The 24,284-nt window shown below is 42.3% G+C and overlaps 1 protein-coding gene across 1 annotated transcript in view; it reads right to left on the reverse strand.

The window, feature by feature from the left end:
- Positions 1-23,938: 23,938 nt before the first annotated feature.
- Positions 23,939-24,284, reverse strand: part of WDR59 (WD repeat domain 59) — a 94,337-nt gene continuing 93,991 nt past the window's right edge. Inside the window, exon 28 of the transcript XR_009216437.1 lies at positions 23,939-24,272. The gene's annotated coding sequence lies outside the window, so the exon portion shown is untranslated. The remainder of the gene's footprint in view (positions 24,273-24,284) is intronic.

Raw genomic sequence — 24,284 nt, forward strand, 5'->3', positions numbered from 1 at the left:
ATGTTGACGACTTATGAGATTTCATTAATTCATTCAACAAACATTTACTAATTCACCACCCCTATCTTTTGGGTATGCAAAGATTACTATGTTAGTCATGATTCTTGGTTGGAGGCAGCAGAAACCAACTCTATCCAAAAAGAGAATATTCTGGAAGAAATAGATGGGAGGCAGGAGAACTGGGCTTAGAAAATGGACAGGAAACAGGGCAGCTGTGGAGGGCCAGGGAGCAGGAAGACAAGCACCATTTTTTAGCAGAAACCACTAGGTTGGGATACTACCACTATAGCCACCACAGGCCACTGCTGGACACCACCATCCCCGTGAACAAAGTCTATCTATCTCATTCTCTTTGTGTCACCAGCTTGAGATTCTGTGCCCCAGTCGGGAGAAGTGATTGGCCAAGCCAGGTCGTGCATCCATGCCCTGGTGGCTCGAGACAGGGAAAGAATGTTTCTCGTCCTTTTATGCTTCCATATGGGGAGGTGAACTTATACAATGGCAAGGGCAGGAGGGAGCTCAAAAACAGGAAGGGCCTTGGCAGCTAAAAACAACTACACATTTCAGTAAGTAAAGCACTGACCTTGTCTATAAGAAGTTCCAGTCTTGAAAGAGAGACATACAATAAATAGGTCAAACCCAACACAGAAAAATAAACATGATACCAGAGACATGATCAAGAAAAAGTACAGTGCCAAGTTCTGAGCACAAACTCTGGAGTCAGATGAACTGGGGTTAAATCTTGGATCTGTTGGGTGTAAGCTGTGTGACCTTGAAAAGTTGTTTAACCTCTAGTTGCCTCCTTACATTGTTAACAATAGTAATCTCTTCAGAGGACTGCTATTAAATAAAGTACACAAAGCAGTTAGCATAGTGCCTGGTACACAATAACACCCCAATAAAGGTTAGCAATGATTATTATTATAGAGCGTTATGGGAGCTCTACCAGAACGGGCTGAAAAGTCCACTATTCACTCACCTAAAACTCAGATCTAGGGGCTCTATCTACCCACATCTTTCCAGAAAATAGATTCATTAAACTTTGTCTTTGGAAGCACATAAGTGACCCTGTCTAAAACAAGGACATAGACTACCATCAGAGCTTCCCATCTTTTTCCCTGTTCTTCATTTAGTTCATAGAAAAATGAGCTGGGTGGGATGCAGACAGGTCATAATACTTCCATCAGATTCTCAGAAGGTTTAGCAACTTCAGAACAAAGTTGGGAGCCTCCACACTAGAAGGCAGCTGTGCAGAGACAGCTTTTGAGAGTCACAACGTTGGGGGAGGAACTGGAATCGCATGCACATACCCCAATATGGATGTCCCCAATACGAGGCTAGCTAAAGTTTTAAAAACATTACCCCCCTTCCCCGGCCTTCTGTCATCCTGTCATTATCTAATATTCTGGGATTGTTTAAATGAAGAGTGTTTCTCTTTATGGTTCCACAGGCTTGTCCTTAGATCTCTGTCAAGTCAGAGAGTCTTTTCATATCTAGGTGTTATCCTCCAAAGCAGCGCTGCCCACGAAAACTTTCTGCGATGATGGAGATGTTCTGTATCTCGCTATCCAACATGGTAGCCAAGAGTTATTGAGCACTTGAAATATGGCTAGTGTGACTAAGAAATTGAATTTTTAATTTTAATTAATTTAAATTTAAATAGCCACATGTGGCTAATGGTTACCACGTAGGATGGTTAATTTCAGGTCAACTTCTCTGGGCTAAGGGATGCCCGGATAGCTGGTAAAACATTATTTCTGGGTGTGTCTATGAGAGTGTTTCTGGAAATGATTAGCATGTGAATTAGTAAACTGAGTAAAGATGATCACCTTTACCAGTGTGGGTGGGCATCGTCCAATCTGTTGAGGGCCCAAATATAACAAAAAGGTAGAGAAAGGGTGAATCACAGCACAGCCCTTAGGATTTGGGAGCAAAGCCCTGCCATCCTCTGCAAATAACTACTCTCCTCAAGAAACAGCTCTTGGCCTGCTAGTGGGCCTTAGTTGAGACTGAACACCTGACCATGGGACACCAAGTTCCCTTGCAACCTGAGCTGTCCATCATGAACTTAGTGTTATCTGACCCATCAAGCCATGAAGTTGGGTGTGCACAGCAACACTCCATCAGCAAATGAAAGTGGTATATACGTGATCAGGACGGAGCAGGCCCTGAAGGCACAAGAAAGTTACATGATGAAGTGACTCAAATGGCCATGGTCCCCACTCCTGCTACACTGCCTTCTCTCTCCCAGGCTGCACCCATGACTTCATGGGGAGTTCCCTAAAATCAGCTGACTAAGGAAGCAAAGACTTGGGCCTGGCTTACAGATGGTTCTGTGTGATATGCAGGCACCAGCAGTACATGGACAGCTGCAGCTATAGCCGCTCTCTGGGACATTGCTAAAGGATAATGATGAACGGAAATCCTTCCAGTGGGCAGACCTTCAGGCAGTGCATCTGGTTGTACACTTTGCTTGGAAGGAGAAATGGCTATACACGCAATTATATACCAATTCATGGTCTGTAGCCAATAGTTTGGCTGGATGGTCAGGGTCTTGAAAAATTGGTGACAAATTTTTGCATAGACCTCTCTGAATGGGCAAAAAATGTGAAGATATTTGTGTCTCATGTGAATGCTCTCCAAAGAGGGACCTCAGCAGAGGAGGATTTTAATATTCAAGTGGATACCAGTCAGCCTTTTTCTCTACCTGCTCCTGTCATAGCCCAATGGGCTCAGGAATAAAGTGGCCATAGTATCAGGGATGGAGGTTATGCATGGGCTCAGTAACATGGATTTCTACTCAACAAGGCTGACCTGGCTAAGTGCCCAATCTGCCAGCAGCAGAGACCAACACTGAGCCCTTGATATGAAACCATTTTCTGGGGTGCTCAGCCAGCCACCTGGTGGCATGTTGATTACATTGGACTGCTTCCATCATGGAAGGGGCAGCGTTTTGTCTTTATTGCAACAGACACTTACTCTGGATACAGATTTGCCTTCCCTACATGTAATGCTTCTGCTAAAACTACCATCCGTGGACTTACAGAATGTCTTATCCACCATCATGGTACTCCACACAGCATCGCTTCTGATCAAGAAACTCACTTCACAGGAAAGTAGTGCAGCAATGAGCCCAGGCTCGTGGAATTCTCTGGTCTTATCATGTTCCCCACCACCCTGAAGCAGCTGGCTTGAAGAACGGTGGAATGGCTTTTTGAAGACTCAGGTACAACGCCAGCTAGGTGGCAATACCTTGCAGGGCAGGGGAACGGTTCTCCAGAAGGCTATATATGCTATGAGTCAGTGTCCAGTATATGGTGCTGTCTCTCCAGTAGCCTGGATTCACCAGTCTGGGAATCAAGGGGTGGAAATGGGAGTGGCACCACTCACTATTACCTCTAGTGACCCACTGGCAACATTTTTGCTTCTTGTCCCCACAACTTTATACCCTGCTGGCCTAGGGGTCTTAGTTCCAGAGGGAGGAATGCTTCCACCAGGAGACACAATGATTCCATTGAACTGGAAGTTAAGCCAGCCACCTGGCCATGTTGGACTCCTCATGCCTCTGAATCAACAGGCAAAGAAAGGGGTTACGGTGTTGGCTGGGGTGATTGATCCCGTCTACTCGGGGTAAACTGGATTACTGTTCCACAATGAAGATAAAGAAGAGAACGTCTGGAATACAGGAAAACCCTTAGGCTATCTCTTAGTATTACCATGCCCTGTGATTAGGGCCAATGGAAAACGCTAACGATCTTTTCCAGGAAGGACAACTAATGTCTCAGACCCTTCAAGAATGAAGTTCTGAGACACCCCGCCAGGTGAAGAACCATGACCAGCTGGGGTGCTTGCTGAAGGCAAAGGGAATACAGAATGTGTAGTAGAAGAAGGTCATTATAAATACCAGCTACTGTACCATGTGCCAGTTACCAGATACAGAAACAAGGACTATAATTGTCATGAGTAGTTCCTCCTTATTTTGTTATGAATATGTCAGTGTGTATATACATATATTAAGCAAATATCTTTGTTTTATATATAGATTATATTATATATTGTATGTGTGCATCCTATTGGTTCTGTTTCTCTGGAGAACCCTAATACAAGAACTAAGAGTCACAAGCCAGGGCCCCCAAGGAACCCTTAGTAATGACAGTGTATGGCTTGGGTAATGGCAGAATAGATTCTGATAAGCTCAGTGGGGGACACACATTCTGATGATAATAATAATAACAGCTAATATTTATGATGCTCCTACTTTGTGTAGACCCTGTTCTAAGCATTTTATGTGACTAATTTTTCTATAATAGCTTTATCAAGATATAATTCACATACCATACAACTCACCTATTTAAAGTGTACAATTCAATGGTTTTTAGTATATTCACAGAGTTGTGCAACTATCACCACAATCAATTTTAGAATATTTTCTTCACCCCAAAAGGAAACACTGTACCCATTAGTAGTCACTCTCCACTTTCCCCCAAGCCCTCCAGCCCCTGGAAACCATTAATCTACTATCTGTCTCTATATTTGCCTATTCTGGACATTATATAACACATTTTAATCTTCACAACCACCTTACAAAGTGGGTACTGTTATTGTCTCCATTTTACAGATAAGGAAAGAGAGGCAGAGAGAGGTGAAGTAACATGCCACAGGTAACACAGATAGAAAGTGGTGGAGCTGGCATTTGAACCCACACAGTCTGTCTCCAGAGTCCACATGACATCCCCCAGTTCTCATCAATATGAGCAGCCCTTCATTACTGAGCTATGTTTGAGCAAGCCACTCCGTGCATCCCAAGGAAGTTGAAGATAATGCACGATATAAACTCCATATACCACAAAAGGAATAACATCTAACATGCTTGAATTGAATACCGCCAGCTAAATACTAATAGTACAAAATAATCCTATGATGGAGATGGCCCCAGGTCACCAAGAGGATTGCTCCTGTCTTCTTAACAGATGCAGCTGTATTAACAGTCAAGAGCAACCTACAGAAAAATCAAAATGCATTCCCAAGTTCACTGTCAAACTTACCATGCTAGTTGGGGAAGGAGGATGTCCCAGCTTGAGTCTAAATTCTGTCCCACCACTGAGATTCACCTATGTCTAGGCACATCTTTGGAAACATTTGAGGAAGAAAGGGGCTGGAAGCCAGAACACCAGGTAGCTGTTTGCAGGAAGGGCTGAGAAGTTTACGGGAGAGGCTACCTCTCAGTGGAAGGGGAAGCAAGAACAGCCTGCTCCACTGGAAACCAAAGACTTAGCCACAGAATTGAGTCATCCCCAGGACTGCAAGCTACCTTGCCCTCCAACGAGCCCCTGGCCCAATCCCAAGACCCACGTCTGCATCCTAGGGGAGGGAATGATTCATTTGGTTGGTTTAAGCAGGGCTATTTGAGACAACGCACTAGCAGCCTTGCTTCAGGTCCTTGCTATCAGAGAGCCGGAAAAGAGAAAGCGAGCACACACCTCTACTTTGCCTCAGGGTGCGAGATAGTGTTGGTATCTCCAGGGTTCTGGTGCATCACTAGGACCCTGCTGGGAGCGGTGGGAACAGCAGCAGGACATGATGAGCAGCTGGTTTTCCCAAGCAAAGCTCTGAAATAGGGGACTGAGATATGCTGAATGGAAAGGAGGTTGTCTGTGCCCATCTCCAGAGTCCGCCAACTGGGTACCTTATGGGGACCAACTGGACTATGTGTGTGTGTGTGTGTGTGCACGCGCGTGTGTGCGTGTGTGTGCATGTGTGTGTGTGTGTGCACATGCACAGATGAGATGCCCCCAGAAGCCCCTAGAAATGCTTAGGGGTAAGAAACAGTGGATTTTGGTTTACTACTGCTAATGTGACTCCTTGAAACTTTCAGTATCCAGCCTCTGATTAGGTTTTAAGAAGCACAGAACTGATTCTAAACAGCTTTCCTACTTAATTTCTTCTTCCTCTGGAAAATTTTTTACACTTCACTCTACATTTTATTTGTGTGTGTGTGAGGAAGATCAGCCCTGAGCTAACATGTGATGCCAATCCTCCTCTTTTTGCTTAGGAAGACTGGCCCTGGGCTAACATCTGTGCCCATCTTCCTCTACTTTGTATGCGATGCCACCACAGCATGGCTTGACAAGCGGTGCGTCTGTCCGCACCTGGGATCCGGGCCTGCGAACCCGGGGCCGCGGATGCGGAGTGCGAACTTAACGGCTACACCACCAGGCAGGCCCCTACGCTTCTACACTACATTTTATTTTTTTAGCCAACATTTGCTAAAGCACTTACCACATTCCTGGGATTGTGCCAGGCCTGAGGACATGGAGGTGGATAAAAGAGGTCCTTGTCCTGGGGGAGCTTATGGTCTAGGGATAGAGGCAGATGCAATGTGGGCAGGACCAGGCTGGGAGGGGAGGGGAGGAAGCACAGGGAGAGAACAGGGTGGGAGGCACCGAACCTGGGGGCAGAGGGAAAGCACACACAACCACCAAGGGTCTCTCCTCTTTTGAGTTCAGAAAGCCAGTTTTCCCCCTAGAAACGTCATTTAAGAGCTCAGAAAACCCCCTCCATGGCCCTGTTCCAGCGCTTCATTCCTGCCGTCACCACACATAACCCTACACTTCCTATTAGAATAAAAATGGAAAGACTATACATTATTTTCATTAGGTTAACAAGTGCAGGAGGGTTAAAAAGAGTTATAAAGAATTACAGAGAGGGAGGCCAGGCCCATGGCATGGTGGTTAAGTTCACACGCTCCACTGTGGTGGCCTGGGTTTGGATCCAGGCGCAGACCTACACAACACTCATCAGGCCATGCTGTGGCGGCATCCCACATACAAAATAGAGGAAGATGGGCACAGATGTTAGCTCAGGGACAATCTTCCTCAAGCAAAAAGAGGAAGGTTGGCACAGATGTTAACTCAGGGCAAATCTTCCTCACCAAAAAAAAAAAAAAAGAGAGTTACAGAGAAAGAATTACTGAAGGCTTATTCTACCCAGAAGAAAGTAAACCTTGAGTAATAATGTCATCATTTTCTAAGGTGGCAGGAGTCACTTTGACCTTATCAATACCAACAGCTTATCTGCTTGACCAGTGATCTTGGCTACAGTTCTAGTTTTTGAAAGTTTTTCTTTGTTTCATACTTCCTTGGTCATTCATTTCACCTTCTAAGAGCTGGCCAGGCTACAGTCAACAGGACATTCACCTTCTGTGGAGTTCAGGACTCTTTTGCTCTCTTGTCCCTGCCTCAATGACCTTATCCTATATTTTCTGGGCCAGGGCAAAAATCTACAACAATACTTTTTATTTTTTGAATTACAATATAAATTTATCTTACAGTTCTGGAGGTCAGAAGTCCAAAATGGGTCTTTTTTGATAAAATCAATGTTTTGGCAGAGCTGTATTTATTCTGGAGGCTCTGGGGAAGAATCCGTTTCCTTGCCTTTTCCAGCTTCTAGAGGCCACCCATGTTTCTTGGCTTGTGGTCCCTTCCTCCATGTTCAAAACATGTCACTCCAACATCTGATTCCATCTTTATATCTCTTCTCTCCTTCTGACCTTCCTGCCTCCCTCTTATAAAGGCTCCTATGATTACATTGGGCCCACCTGGTTAATCCAGGATAATCTCTCCATCTCAAGATCCTTAATTTAATGACATCTGCAAAGTCTCTTTTACCATGTGCTGAATGTTTGTGTCCCCCCCAAATTGATATGTTGAAACATAATCCCCAATGTGATGGCATTAAGAGGTGGGGCCTTTGGGAGGTGATTAGGTCACAAGGGTGAAGCCTCATAAGTGGGTTTAGTGCCCTTATAAAGGAGACTCCAGAGAGTTCCCTCGCTCCTTCCACCACGTGAGGACACAGTAAGAAGCCAGCTGTCTATGAACCAGGAAGCAACTTCTTACCAGACACTGAATCTGCTGGCACCTTGATCTTGGACTTCCCAGCCTCCAGAACTATGAGAAATACATTTCTATTGTTTATAGGCCACTCAGTCTATGGACTGTTGTTACAGCAGTGCGAACAGACTAAGACACTATGTAAGATAACATATTCACAGGTTCCTGAGGTTAGAATGTGTACATCTTTGTGGGGGCCATTATTCAGCCCACCACAGTGAGATTTTATACTGTAAGCTGCCTACAATAATGCTTTTACAAATGAATACAAAATAGAATTTTAATTCTGGACTTGATTTTATTAGCTCAGCTCTTGTTGCCCAACTTGGCATGAACTACCAGCCATGGGAAACTCAGAGTTTGTAAAATCCCTCTAGGGTTGAGCTGCATAAATATCACCTGCAAAGGCTAGAGGCACTGGGTGTTTATGGCCTCTCTGCTCTATGAGCTGGCCAAGGTATGCTTGGTTTACTCCTTCAGGAAATTTCTTGTCTTTTTGTGTGTGCGTGAGGAAGATTAGCCCTGAGCTAACATCCGTTGCCAATCTTCCTCTTTTTGCTGAGGAAGAATGGCCCTGGGCTAACATCCATGCCCATCTTCCTCTACTTTATATGGGACACCACCACAGCATGGCTTGACAAGCAGTGCAGCTGGTGTCTGTCCGCACCCAGGATCCAAACTTGTGAACCCCCGGTCACCGAAGTGGAGCGCTGGAACTTAACCACTACGCCACCAGGCTGCCCCGAGGGAATTTCTAACTACACTCCCAAGACCACATAATGTTCTAATGACAATGTCTTAAAAAAAAAAAAGAAAAGAAAAACAGAGTCCATGAGGGAAAGGAAGCTATTACAATCAGAAAGATAAATAAAAGCTCTTTATATAGTCACCTCTATGAAAATAATAATTAATCCCCTAGGTTAGAATGCTATAATGTAGATCTATCTTGCATTCTGCTTTAAAGAAGTATATAGAATTTTTTTTTTAATTTTATTTATTTATTTATTTTTTCCCTCCAAAGCCCCAGCGGATAGTTGTATGTCATAGCCGCCCATCCTTCTAGTTGCTGTATGTGGGACGCGGCCTCAGCATGGCTGGAGAAGCAGTGCATCGGTGCGCGCCTGGGATCCGAACCCGGGCCACCAGTAGCAGAGCGCGCACACTTAACTGCTAAGCCACGGGGCCGGCCCTAGAAGTATATAGAATTTTTAAAGCTACTCTACAAAATTAGGCAAGTATATAAATTTATTACATTTAGGAGTTTCCAGAATAGATTATTTCAAATGTAATAGAAATTGCAAATATTTCTATAAGACAAGGACAAATCAATGACAGAAATGGGCAAAGTGAGCTGAGAGACAGTAGTAATCTCCATCTTTAGACTGGAAATTTGTTGCTTAAAAGTAAAGGGAATAATACAGTTTACTTTAAATATTACTTTTACCTTTAAGCTCCATGGCCCATTTCAACAAGGCAATGGGTGTCAGTATTTTATATAACTGCGTGAACAATGACTGTAAAGATATTTTTGTGTTCAAGGTATGCAGATGTCACAATCAATTTGTTACACCATTTTTGTAAATTTTTTTTTTTCGCAGTGATCTCTTACCTATAGATATGAAGAAGAGTAGAAGGTAAGAAGTTAAAAGGTAGACAGGGCATCCACCCTGTAAGACAAATACCCAATTGTAAATCGTAAAACAAATACCCAACAACAGGATTCAGGTCACATATTGCCTACTCCTGACCTAGTAATATGGTGGAAAAGTAGTCCTGGATGATAGTCCCGGCTTTTCAACTGAGAACTCGTCATGAGAGACACTTGACTAACTTCTTAGTGGCTATTTGTTTACCTGAAAAATACTAATAAGAATGAGAAACTTGACCAGGGGGACACATTTCTCATTTTTTTTTTTTTTATGTGTGTGAGGAGATCAGCCCTGTGCTAACATCTGCCAATCCTCCTCCTTTATTATTTTTTTGCTGAGGAAGACTGGCCCTGGGCTAACATCCGTGCCCATCTTCCTCCACTTTATATGGGACACCGCCACAGCATGGCTTGCCAAGTAGTGCATCGGTGCGCGCCCGGGATCCGAACCGGCGAACCCCGGGCCGCTGCAGCAGAGCGAGCACACTTAACCACTTGCGCCACTGGGCTGGCCCACATTTCACATTTTATTTGTAGTTCTAAGTTTGATTTGTCAACAGACAACTGTGGAATGGAGGCTGATCGGTGGATACAGAAGCAAAACCTAAAGAAAATACAGAATTCAGTGAGCTCTTGACAGGCAGCAGGAAGATCGGCAGCAACCCAAGTTGGGGGGGGAGGGAAGAGTTACCAAATTCCGTCTACCTAAATCAGAAAGTAAAGATTGGTAAGGATGAAATCTGAAAGATGACCAGAATGTATGATGCCCTGGGTCGAGAAAGTTATTATTAACTCCAGTTTGAAGATGTGGACTTGAGAGCCAGACACTGAGAAAAGCCTGAGCCGGTCCAACTTCGATGGAGCCAAGTTCTCATGTTCTGGCGGTCCTTCCTGACCCGCTGCCCTGAACCACTCTCAGGTGCGGTAGCAAGCATGGGAAGCTTACTCGGCTCCCCCTCAGTGGATAAGTGAGTTTGCAATCCTAGAAAAACATAAATAATAAACATATACATGATGAGGAAATAAAGTTTTGATATAAAGTGTATCATTGTGCTTCTCTTTATAGACTTTATTCAGTTTTCAGTGGTTTGAAACACTTCAGACAATTTGATATACTAGAGAATTTAACACAATTTTTTAAGGTTTTCTTTTTTTGTGTGTGAGGAAGATCAGCCCTGAGCTAACATCCATGCCAATCCTCCTCTTTTTGCTGAGGAAGACTGGCCCTGGGCTAACATCTGTGCCCATCTTCCTCCACTTTATATGGGACGCCGCCACAGCATGGCCTGACAAGCGGTGCCTCGGTGCGCGCTGGGATCCGAACACGGGCCGCCAGCAGCGGAGCACGTGCACTTAACCGCTAAGCCACGAGGCCGGCCCCAACATATAATTTTAATTGTAATCCTTAGGAAGGTTTAACTAATTAAGTGTGCAGTCAACTTTTAAATGTTGAAGAGTTCTGATTTTCTAAATGTATAAGTTTGACTTTTAACATAGAGAGATGCTTTAAATGTTTTATCTTACTAAATGGATATTTTGATTTATTGGATTTATAAGAGTTATCTAAATCTCTACTACCAAGATTTTATTGTTAGATGTTTAAGGCTCTCTCTTAGATGCTTGCAAAATTCAGGCATAAGGAAAGAGCTTAACTTTCGTACATAAGCTATACAGGAGAGTAAGTTCTTTATAGAAGAATCCCGGCTACTGAATACAGAAGGAATGATAGACCTGGAACAGCATCATTCGGCAAACCCTAAAAAAGTAATGATTCTGGGCAATGACCATCACCTGCCAAAATCATCAGGTGAAAAGTTAACAATGGATGCACCTGGCTGACAAAACCTGAACCCATGGATCATTCTTCACATCACAAAAAGAGAAACAACCAGACAAATTATGTCTCCTGATGGAAGTACACAACACAATATTGAATGTATTCTTGCCAAAAAACCAAAGCTGAATGTGGTCAAGGCTCTAGATTATGGTTGCCAAATTTAGTAGATAAAAATACAAGATGACCAAATATTGCATGGAATATTCTTACACTAAAAAATTATTCATTCTTTAGTTGCAATTCAAATTTAACTGCGCATCCTGTATTTTATCTGGAAACTCTACTGCAGATTTAACTACCAGTTCATAGGAAATACAGGGGAATGCAATCAGCAAAATCAAGAATGTAGAAAACGCTACAGGACAAATGTTCTTCAGCAAATAAATTGCAAAGGAACAACAGTTTATTTGCTAATTGGAAGAAAAAATGATTTGTTCTTTGACAGATACATTGCAAGAATGAAACAGGGAGGAAACCCATACATCCTTTAGATTAAAAGAGACTTGAGAGGCATAACAATACATTTAACGTGTGAACTTTGTTTGGATCCTGACTTGAATAAACATTTGTGACACAATTTAGGAAATTTGAATACTAACTGAATATTTAGGAATCATTGTTAAAAGTTTTACGTATCATGGTTGTGCTTCAACAAAAGGATTTTTATCTTTTAAAGATACATACTGAAGTGTTATGGATGAAATGATATGTCTGAGATTTGCTTCACAACAATCCTGTGGTAAGGCAGGAGGGGAAAGGAGATGGGAATAGAGATGACACAAGATTAGCAGGAGCTGACACGCTGAAGCTGGGTGAGAAGTATGTGAGGGTTCGTTATACTATCCTATCTGTATATATTTGAAATTTAAAAAGTTTTTTTTTTTTTTTGTGAGGAGATCAGCCCTGAGCTAACATCCGCCAATCCTCCTCTTTTTTTTTGCTGAGGAAGACGGCCCTGGGCTAACATCGGTGCCTATCTTCCTCCACTTTATATGGGACGCCGCCACAGCATGGCTTACCAAGCAGTGCGTCGGTGCGCGCCCGGGATCCGAACCAGCGAACCCCGGGCCGCCGCAGCGGAGCGCGCACACTTAACCGCTTGCGCCACCGGGCCGGCCCCTAAAAAGTTTTTAAAAGGGGAAGTGTTTAAGAAGAACTAAGACTTAAATGTATAACTTAAATAGAATATTAATTGAGATGCAATCAAGTATAAATTTTCACGCCTTCATAATAATTGAAAGGAATGATAAATTTAAATTATAGTTTAGTGAAAATAAATATGCTATTTTTCCCCCATCTGTTTACAGACCCCTTAATCTACCCAGAGACTCCTATGGAATCCTGAGGGTCCATGGATCTCAGATTAGGAACTCTAAACTTGAGCAAAACGAAAAAAGGTCTTGGAGGTTCCCAGGAATGGAATTGAAATGTTCACAGGTAGGGCCAAATTAAAGATGGAGACTAAATGGAAGAAACCTTATGGGAACAGAAAAATGTATGCCCCATATTCTTTAATTCCACAATGGCTAGAGAATATACTGAAGTCAGAAGCTTCAAGAGGCAATTAGCATTTAGTGAGAAAACTTGAAAATAAGAGCACTATTGGTGCACTATCACACCTGGTTAGATAAAGGACAGTTTAGCAAATATTTACAAACCATTTCTGACAATATTTAAGTTATGATACCATAACTTATGTATGATACCATAATGGTGGATACATGTCAGACATTTGTCCAAACCCATAGCATGTACAACACCAAGAGTGACCTCTATGTAAACTTTGGACTTTGGGTGATAATGAGGTGTCAGTGTAGGTTCATCAATTGTAACGAATGAACCACTCTAGTGGGGTTACTGATAATGGGAGAGGGTATGCCTGTGTAGGGGCAGGGGGTATGTGGGACCCCTCTGCACTTTCGACTCAACTTTGCTGTGAAGCTAAAACTAAAAATAAACTTTTTTTAAAAAGTGAGGTTCCCTTTGATCATCACTGCCAACCTTGGTCTCTCTGCTGCACCGAGGTAACCACAGCTACTGGTTTAAGATGTGTCCTTCCAGAATGTTTTCTATGTTTTTATAGATATATACACGTACCATAGAAAATGCATAGCATCATATTGTGTTTCTGTTCGCTTGTCTTGAGCTCCTTTATTGCTCATCTGACTGTTAAATGACCCTTGATTAAAGGTTAAGTGATCACTAAGAAACTGCCTGATACTACTTTGCTCTTTTATACATCATTTGTTAAAAACAAAAAAACATAACTCTTGAGGATAAGAAAAGCTACCAAGATGCTAAGGAATTGGTTGAGTAGATAAAAACTTGGTTTGTTACTTTGAAAGTGGCATTAGTCTGACAAAATTTGTTGTAATTGTGGGTGAGACAGAGGAAGGCAGCCCCTGATGCCCAAAGGCTGGCCTGGCACCCTCAGTTAGGTCTTGCTGTTCTCCTGAACATAATTTCACAGAACATCAAGATCACACAGGGCCACTCTGAGACCATAATGGAGCAAGATGAAAACAAGACCACTTGGGAATCACATTTGAACACAGATAAAACCTGAACACCATTCAAGCACAAAAGACTAACCATCCTCCTTTCCCAGCTAATATGAGTGACAGCCGCTTCTTTACCAACTACAGCTGTAGCCTCACTCTGGTCTCCTCTTCCTACAAGTTTTATTAATGTATCCAATCACAGAATTATCCTTGCTTCCAACAGGAACATAACATCCAACTCAGAGCAAACCTCTGCTTCCATGAACCCACATCAAAGTCACCTACCACAAGTGCCAATCCTGTAATAAGGGCCATAGAGCACCCGCTCACTGAGACGCCCTGGAGTGCCACACTGAGCACTCTTCCTCTCTGCAAGGAACAATAAACCCAACTTGTTCACTTGCAGGTGTGCTCCTGGTGATCTTCAGCTGGACCGTATTGACAGGGGTTTTCTTTAAAACGCTAAAAACAATAGAGCCTGCCTGCAAATACTCATAGGTCAACCCTCATTAATGACCGCTTCCCATAGTGGATTCAGTGATCACCTTCCCAACATCTATTTCTCATTTTCCACAGTAATCACCACTAATTTCATTCTTTCTGGTAACCACCGCCACACTTGTTCAACTTCTTGGCTTCCAGGGGCCCCAGAGACTCAGGTCGTCTATATGAGGCCAGTGCGGACCTCCACTCAAGGGCCCAGGGAGCTTCCGGGGCCACCCTGCAGGGCCCTCAGAGTGGCTGCCAAGCACTTACCTGACTGCTGGCTGGACCCAAGTCCTCCAGCAGCTGGAAAGCCTCAGCAGCTGCCTGGCACAGGGGGGCAGATGCACTGGGATTGGAGGGGTCATTCCGTGATTAAAAATATGTCTACGTGGTTTTTGTTTGTTTTACAAAATTGGAACACTAATCAGTTCTTTATCATGTCTTTTTTACTTAATATATTACCATTATTTTCTCCAAATTGCTCTAAACTTCTTGAATTCAAGTTTCTTGGAACAGACTTCAGCTAGCCTACTTGAGGTAAAATCTATCTTTTCTTTTACTCTTTATAATTGTCTCTTGAGACTGGTTTGGAAGAAGAGTCAAGTTTTCTTGGGGGGCATTACTATTCCAAGGACCGCGTAATATACATAATGCCAAAACTCTTTAGGGAAGGACTTTTTTTTTTTTTGAGGAAGGTTGGTCCTGCACTAACATCTGTTGGCAATCTTCCTCGTTTTCCTTTTTTTCCCTAAAGCCCCAGTACATGGTTGTGTGTCATAGTTGTAGAGTTGTAGCTCTTCTCTGCGGGATGCCGCCTCGGCACGGCTTGATGAGCGGTATGTCTGCGCCCAGGACCCAAACCGGCAAACTCGGGGGCTGCCAAAGCGGAACGCGCGAACTTAACCGCTATGCCGCCAGGCTGGCCCCAGGACTTTTAAAATATGATTTTAATTGTCACTACTTATTAACTAAGCTATTAACCTTACAGTAATGACAGGCTGATTACATGAGACCAAACTGATATTGCATCTGAAATGTAATACACACCCATAAAATTTACCTAGTAATAAATCTGTCCAATAGAACTCTAAAAATATAAGCATATATTCTTTGGGTGTGTGCTTTTTGAACCCATATAAACATTTTGCCCCATATAAACAGTTATCCTGTTTGAAACAAAATTAGGAACTGAAGTGGTTTGTACCCACTGCCTCCAATACATGAAATTCTTCTCAGTCAATTGCTGAGCAGCCAGCAAAAACTTTTTTATATTTAAAAAAAGTTGTTTGTTTATTTTTGTCAAGGAAGCCTTCCAATATTTAACTAGTTTTTTTACATTAAAAAGTCCAAGCAACATATTAAAAAATCAAAGAGTACAACAAAATTAAAAATAAGTAAAACTCTTTCCCACTCCAATCCCCTCCAGGCCCTATTCTCCACAGAACATTCCTATTGATAGTACATCCTTCCAGAAATTTTCTATGCATTTATAAATGTATTTGTATATATCATTATAAAAACAGAAACAGGACCACACTTTATACATAGTTTGTCAGCGTGTTCTTTCCCTTAATATATACGGCAGCACACATAATTTGCCTCCATGTTTTTCCAATGGTGGCATAATATTCCATTGTACGAACATAACATAATTTAATCAACCCCCTATTGATGCACATTTAGGTTGTTTCATTTTTTTCCCACTATAATAAACAATGTGAAAGTAAATATCCTCATACAAATATTTTTGTGCATTTGTGTAAATACGAACTGTGGAATAAATTCCTACAAATGAAATTGAGTCAAAGGTTTGGGTATTGAACAGCTTGAAAGCTATTCCCAAATTGTTTCCTGAGAAGGCTGCACCAATTCACACTCCTATCTGCAGTATATAATGCTGCATGCTTTCCCACAACTTAGGTATTAACCTAAATACCATGTGTTTTCAACTTTATCTTTGCCAGCCTGATAGGTGGAAAATGGTATTTCCTGTGTGTGTGTGTGCTTTTAGCCAGCACACAATGAGTGCAAGGTTGCTGCCATTTCTGAACATGGTGACCCAATTAAATAAACTCAGAGTAGTAACAGTGATGGGTGCTATTTCGAAAGTTTATCCTTATTTCTAAGGATGATTAACTGGCTTCAAAGCCTAAATTAGAAAGGTTAATTATATACTGAGCAGCGCTTCTGTCACTTTCTGATTACTCCTTGATCTTAAAATATTAAGCTAAGAACTAAGAGAACTATTCAGATAACATAAGGAACAATTACAATTTGATTCAATTATTCATAAATGTCAGCACACGTCATTTGAAATCTTGATAACGCTGATAATTCATACTGTATGTTTATGTGAATGGGCAGTCTCAAGAACAGGCTAACGAGAAGTCAGCATAGTCAATCTTCAACCTTTTCCTTACCTCTTATGAATAGTTTTGGAAGAAAGTTATACTGCCACTAAGAGAAATTTTAAATCCCTGGCTGAAATACATTTAAATAACCTTTTTATTTTAGAAGAGTTTTAGACTCAGAGACAAATTGCAAAGATAGTACAGAAAATTGCCATAAGCCCCACACCCAGTTTCCCTATTAACACATTACATTAGTGTGGTACACTTGTCACAATTAATGAACCAATACAATAATATCTTTTTTCTGTTCCAGGACACCACATTACATTTAATTGTCATGTCTCCTTGGGCTCCTCTTGGCTGTGACAGTTTTTCAGACTTTCCTTGTTTTTGATGAACTTAACAGTTTTGAGGAGTACTGGTCAGGGATTTTGTAGAATGTCCCTCAGTTGGGATTTGTCTGATATTTTTATCATGTTTAGACTGGGGTTATGGATTTGGGGGAGGACGACCACAGAGGAAAAATGCCCTCTTCATCATGTTGTACTGACTAGTATATCACACCGTCAACACGACTAATCCCTGTGGCTGTTGACCTGGATCACCTGGCTGAGTGAAATACATTTATTAACTTCCTGTGTTGACATAAGCAAAGAGACAGGACGTGAAGAGTTGAATCCTGAGGGTTTCCAAAGTAAATCATAGTGGCGAGGCTTAGGCGGCGGGGGTTAATTCTTCCCGGAGACCCTGCCAAGGGAGCATAAAGAACTCTACGCCAGAGCATAATGAACGCTGAAGCAAGCCTGATGTCCCAGCCCTCCTAGAGTTTCTGTGAGTTACTTCTCCTTCATAAGTCTCTTCCCCGCTTAAAATAGCTGTGGCAGAGTCTGTTGTGCGCCACTAACACCCCTGACACCATGACTCTACCAACGTGGGAAGAAGAATGAAAGAGCCCGAAGGCTGAATGTTTCAAGAAAAAAGTGGGTGGGAGAGAACACAATTCTTGGTGTAAGAGAACAGCGCAATGTGCTTAATACGCGGCGTCTTTCTAAAGATTTCCACTTAAGGTGTCATTACGAAACAAATCACAACATCTGCTTGCTTCATGTATTTACGTTACGTGCCTGAACTCCATGAGCTTTGGAATTTATAACACCTGGAATAGTTCTGCACCTTTATTTTATAGATGAGTAATTAGAGATTTACAGAAGTTCTGTGCCTTACCTACAGCTACACAGCAAAGCTGGGGTGCGAACAAAGGTCTTCAGATTCACAGACGCTATTCCCACTACTGCAAATTCCTAACTAAGAAAACCCTCATTATAATAAGCATAGTGCATACTGAAATGTAACGTCATAAAACGGCAGGAACCATGTCTAATTAACGAGTCCCTACAAAAGGACTTCAAAATGCCTGAAACTGAACAGATGCTTATTAAATGGATGGATGGAAAAGTAGAATCAGGCCTTTAAAAAACCCGTTATTTAAGTATTAACGTATTGAGGCACATTAAATTTTTGCCAACCCAAAGTTGACCTTTGAATGAAAGGACATAACAAGGCAAGTAGAGGGAAAAGTAGTGAGTTTCTTTTATCAGGATCCTCATAGCTCATCTGGTGCTGCCCCCCAATCAATGCAAGAATCCCTTGACAACACCCTCAACAGGTGCTACCAAGACTACTCTTCCAGTGATGGGGAGCTTGCTATCTTGCTGTTGGATAATTTTAATTTTGTTTCCCTAGTGTAATCCAGACATCCCCAATTCCTCCATCCTGCTGAAGTAACCTTTTTCTTTAAGATCTAAGTAAGGCAGGCTCTGGGCTGCCTTCTCCAACATTCTCATGGATCTGCCAGAAACCTAGTATTGATCTAGTCAGTCCAGGCTGCAATTTGTTTGTTCAACCTCAACGCCCACGGTCATTGTCTTCTCTTACTGGTCACTTCTCTCCACCCTGAACCTCATTTCTCTTCATTCCCCCAAAACCCCAGTCACGCAATGTTACTGTGTGTGGCAGACTTTTACTGAAGGGTTAGTAGCAGTGGAGGGTAATTATGACTCAGAACAGGAAGTAATTTCAAACTGAATGTTAAGTATCACCGCTCCGAGAATTTTTTCAGCCATTCTCTATCTCAGCCAAATGTTTCACTCAGCATGTCTCTCCAGGGGGCTAGACCTTCTCCCAGATTTCTCTCTCCCCAACCCTCCTCATGTTTCTCTCTTCTTTTCATAGCTCCCCAGGGAACGTGAAAATTCCCCTCATCTTATTAGACAGGAAAATTAAGATTTATTTTTTGTATCTTCTCCTCTCTGACCACACCAGAGGCTCACCTGTCATACCCAAAGAGGCTCATCAAGGTTATTTCCCTAAACAGAAATCCTCTAAGATGAGTTATGTGATACCCATCATATGTGAAAGTCACTACAATCAATTATTTTAATTTTTTTCCTGTTAGACTTAGCTGAAATCTTTTTCCTCATAACTTGTTTCCACTAATCCTACTTTTGCTTTTGGAACTACAGCATAAATCTAATTTACTTTTAGACATTAAAAGTCAATGTTTCATGCCTTCTCCATAACCTCTGCTCACCAGGTCAAAATTTTCCAATTTTTGAAATAATTCTTTTTTTTTTTTTGTGAGGAAGATCAGCCCTGAGCTAACATCCGTGCTAATCCTCCTCTTTTTGCTGAGGAAGACCGGCTCTGAGCTAACACCTATTGCCAATCCTCCTCCTTTTTTTTCCTTTTCTCTCCCCAAAGCCCCAGTAGATAGTTGTATGTCATAGTTGCACATCCTTCTACTTGCTGTATGTGGGACACGGCCTCAGCATGGCCGGAGAAGCGGTGTGTTGGTGCATGCCCGGGATCTGAATCCGGGCCACCAGTAGTGGAGCACGCACCCTTAACCGCTAAGCCACGGGGCCGGCCCTGAAATAATTCTTCATTTGACATTGTTTCCAAACTCTTCACTACCTTTCACATTCTTTGAACACTATTCCTCTAAAAATGCCCCAGGATTGAACAGAATGATCCACAAGTGGGCATAAATAGGACTATCATCTCCCTCCACGCAAACAAGGAAGTCTGAGATTTTGTTGACTTTTTGGCCATAAATGCACACTGTTGGCCCATACTGAGCATGCAGTTAGCTGAAATCTCTAGGTCTTTTCCATGTGAACTCCCTCATACTATACTTCTATAGTTAATTGTTTCTAACCAACTGCAGACTTTCCATTCATCCTTCATAAAATGTTTCATTTTAGTCTGGATCCATGACTACAATCTGTTGAGTTTTTTTTTTAATCTTGATTTGATGCAATTATCCAACATATGAATTACGCATCTCAGCTGTTTCATGGGCCAACTGTACACAATGTTTTCTTGTGAGCCATCTATCAGGGATTCCCACACATTCTTCCTGTTAAAGCAATGTGATAGAGTAAAATAAGACAGGCTAAACTATAGCAAACTATAGCTTTGTCCTTCTGTCTGTGACCTTGAGCCTCCATCTCACCAACTAAAAGGGGCTGTGTCCCTGATAGGGTTGGTGTAAAGGTCAATGGTGAATGTACATAAAAAGACATACACTTTATTTCAGCTTACATTTTTATTTTACTTTTTCTCCTTACTTCAGCTTCTGCCTTTCTCATTCACTTCTAGAATCGATATTGGTAGAATCCTCTGAACCATCTTACTGACCAGCCTCTTAGATTTGGTTTGACCACATCCATCTTCCTTATTAATAACTGAATTTTAACTAGGCTTCTCATTTAAAATGCAAATTAAAATTAATATTAAAAGCTCTGGGGCTGGCCCCAGGGCATAGTGGTTAAGTTCGCATGCTCTGCTTTGGTGGCCTGGGTTTGCAGGTTTGGATCCCAGGCATGGACCTACACCACTTGTCAGCCGTGCTGTGGCGGTGACCCACATACAAAATAGAGGATTGGCACAGATGTTAGCTCAGGGAGAATCTTCTTCAAGCAAAAAAAAAAACAAAACAGGAAGATTGGCGGTGGACGTTAACTCAAGGTGAATCTTCCTCAGCAAAAAAAAATAATAATAATAAAATTAAAAGCTCAGATTTTAGCAATAATGTGTGAGAAGTGTTCATACTTAAGAAGGTTGGGGCAGGAGGATTTCAAACGGTTCTTTTCTGATGGTATACGGTCAGTCACTGGATCGATGAATCTAGGGTGGATTACAGGTAAGCAGATCTTCCATTTCACAACTAAAGAAACAGGTGTAGACTCATCTGGATTAACCTTTATCCTTAGATGGAAGAATCTATCAGGTTCTCTGAATCTAGATCTCTGCTGCCACCTGGTGTCAATCATTTCTCAGCTTTAAAAAGGTAAATGTGCCCTAAAAATTATACCTTGAGCTCCTTCAGCCATCTCTATTTCAGGATTTCCAACTCTATCAAAGTCTTTTGTGGGGAAAACAAGGAGTATATATCCACTATTTGTACTGCACAAGCGTTTAAACTCTTCTATCAAATGTGTCCAAAGGAATCAAAAAAGTTTGATTCCTCTAAGATACAGATTGGCCCAAGCCTTTAAAAGCCAGCAAGGACATTAGTTTCTGGGACATTTTCCTGATGGGAAAGAAAATCCACCTATTTTGGACACCAATGTTGATCTCTTCTCCCTTTTTTCCATTTCTGATCTCCATTAGGAAAAGAAGAAAAAACATAGAGACAGTCTTGTGGGTGCTCTCCATCAACGATTCTCTCTAAATTAAGAAAGTAATGTCTGTCCTGGCCTCAGGCCGTTAAACCAGAGTTACTCCCAGTTTGGGCACAACAGCATCCCAGCGACTAGCAGCGTGGACGTTTATGCCGGCAAAACCTTCAACCTTCTGATAGCACCAAGGGTGAGAGGGAGTGCTTTCCTGAATGGCAATGACATTCAGAGCTGTGACAGCAAAGAGCTGAGCTCAATGAGAAAAGATACGTCATTTCTATCTAATTGTTTTCTCATCCTTTATATTGTATCTTGGCTTAACATACCAAATTAAAAGTAGCAATTAGAGATTGTTTTGAGATTTATGTGACTGTAAGAGAAATATTTTTAGGATGAAAAGAAGAGCAGGATATTCATGTCTGTGGTTTTCTTATCTTTTTCCTCTTAGTCTAACCTGAAAGAGTTTATCCAGGGGCATTCCCATACACCACCAGCATTCTCTCTGGTGGCAGCATTGGGGATTTCTGATATCTGGTTTGGGAAGTAATAACCAGTCTTCCAGGATTAGTTGTATATTTTCAAAGTGATGGCAGACATCACATTTGTCATCTATTCCTGAAAGTTTTAACTGCTTTTCAACCACAGGTATTACTGGAAAATAATTACAACCACCATAAGAGAACAGATTCAAAGAACTAAAATTGGGGGCCAGCCCTGGTGGCCTAGTAGTTAAGTTCAGTGTGCTCCACTTCGGTGGCCCGGGTTTGGTTCCCAGGGGCAGACCTACACCACTCGTCTATCCGTGGCTATGCTGTGGTGGCGGCTCATAGACAAAATAGAGGAAGATTGGCAACAGATGTTAGCTCAGGGCGAATCTTCCTCAGCACAAAAAAAGGTAAAAAAAAAAAAACCTAAACTAAAATTGGAATGAGAAATGAGATATGCAGCTGCCCCCTCTAATATTGGCAAACCCAGGCTGAACCTCAATTCTGCTGAGTCTGGCACCTAAATATCTGACTCTCCCACCCTCCTCTCATTCCTGCTACTTATTAAAGCACAATGGGCACTCTTGAGGCAGACAGCCTGGCTTCAAATCTGATTCTGCTCCCTTATGGAGAAAGCCTTGGTCGAGTCACTTTAACTGCTCCAAGCCTCAACTTTAAAACAAGTCTCACTATCTTTAAAGGAAAGACAAAATTCATTACAGTGATCACACGTGAGCCCCTAGTTTCTTTGCTTGCTGGGCGAAGAGTACACACAAGTGGGTGGTTCTGCTGGAGGACGGAGAAGTCACGGATCTTGGTATGCGTGTTAGGGGGTGACTGTGCTAATTAAGGATTGAATCTTGCTTCCTGGTGAAGGAAATGAGAATTCGTCACTCTAAAACATCCCTCTTTGACATAAGAATTATTTTGAGCTAAAGGCAATTAAGCAGCAGCAAACCTAGGAAAAGCTCACTGCCTACCCCCTATTTGCCTGAAAGCAGGACATAAATGTCCCATCTACCAGGAAGGACAAAAGTTAATCACCAGAGACAACTTCAGACCCTTATCAGTCTGGAGAACACCAAGGGAATCTACCTAACAAACTTTACTAACTGGCTTTTATCTACCATTAGTTTCCCACCTGGGGACAAAGAGGTTTTCTGAGCCAGGAACTTGCTGTGGTGAGATTTCCCTTGCCAGTGCCCCCAGCCACCTGGTGTCTCAGTGGGGGAGCAGGGGGGTGTCTCACCAGGTGTCATCCAGTGGGGAGGAGAGTCTCAGACCTGCGGGGCGGGGTGGGGGGGGGAGCGCCTTCCCAGCTGCTAAGCCTAAATGGGGACTGCCCAAGTGCTTGGTGTCACCGGGTTCCCAACCAACCCCCTTGCTGGTGCTCCCCTGGCGTTGGCGGGGCTCTAGTTTCCCCTGGGCTGCCTTCTACTGCCAGGTTGAGGGCTGGGAAATGCTGGGTGCAGGTCATTTTGTTCTGTTGGGTAGGGAGTTTGTAAAACATCCTCCCTCTATGTCATTCCTCCAGCCCTGGCGTCCCTAACCAGTTCACCTTTCTTTTTCCACCTTTCAGAGTTCTCTGGTTGGCTCTTGCGTTATTTCCAGAGTGAACAGTTGTACTTTGCAGGGAGGAGCAGGCAGAACCAAGTCTACCCCATCCCATCCAGACTGGAAGTCCTGGCGTACCCAGTTTTAATATTTCCTAGAGAAGTGCTGCTGTGAATGGAAAGTTCTTCTTCACATTACATCCATTACTGGAGGAATGTCATAATGTATTTTGAAGTGAGAAAGGCATAAAGTGTATAATATAATCACATTTTTTTACAAACAAAAAATTCCTTCCAGTATTTGTTTACCCATCTGTATGAGAGAAAAGTGTGTAAGGATAAGCACAAGGTTGTTAACACTGGTTGCTGAGGAGACAGGAGGAAGATTTTTAATTTTATTTCCATGTATTGTTTCACTGATTGCAATGAAAACTTTTTTGTTTTTGAAGAAATTATATAATTTTCAAAAATCAATTCTGAAAACTAGAAATAACTCAAATATATTTCAACAGGTGAATGGTTTAACACACTGTGGTCATCCATACCAGGGAGTATACTACACAGTAGAAAGGAACAAACTATTGGTACATGCAGCAACTTGCCTGGATCTCAAGGGAATCACAATGAATGAAAAAGCCACTCAAAAGGTCACATACTGTCTGACTCCATTTATAGAACATTTCTTGAAATGACACTATCTTAGATCTGGAAAACAGATCAGTGGTTGCCAGGAGCATAGGGAGGTGGAGTGGAGGGGAGGTGACTGTGTCTGTTAACAGGGCTGCATGAAGGATCCTTGCTCTCTGTCTTGCCTGTGGTGGTGGTGGATGTGCAAATCTACACGAGATA

The sequence above is a fragment of the Diceros bicornis genome, chromosome 32, assembly GCF_020826845.1.
Source record: "Diceros bicornis minor isolate mBicDic1 chromosome 32, mDicBic1.mat.cur, whole genome shotgun sequence".
NCBI lineage: Eukaryota > Metazoa > Chordata > Mammalia > Perissodactyla > Rhinocerotidae > Diceros > Diceros bicornis.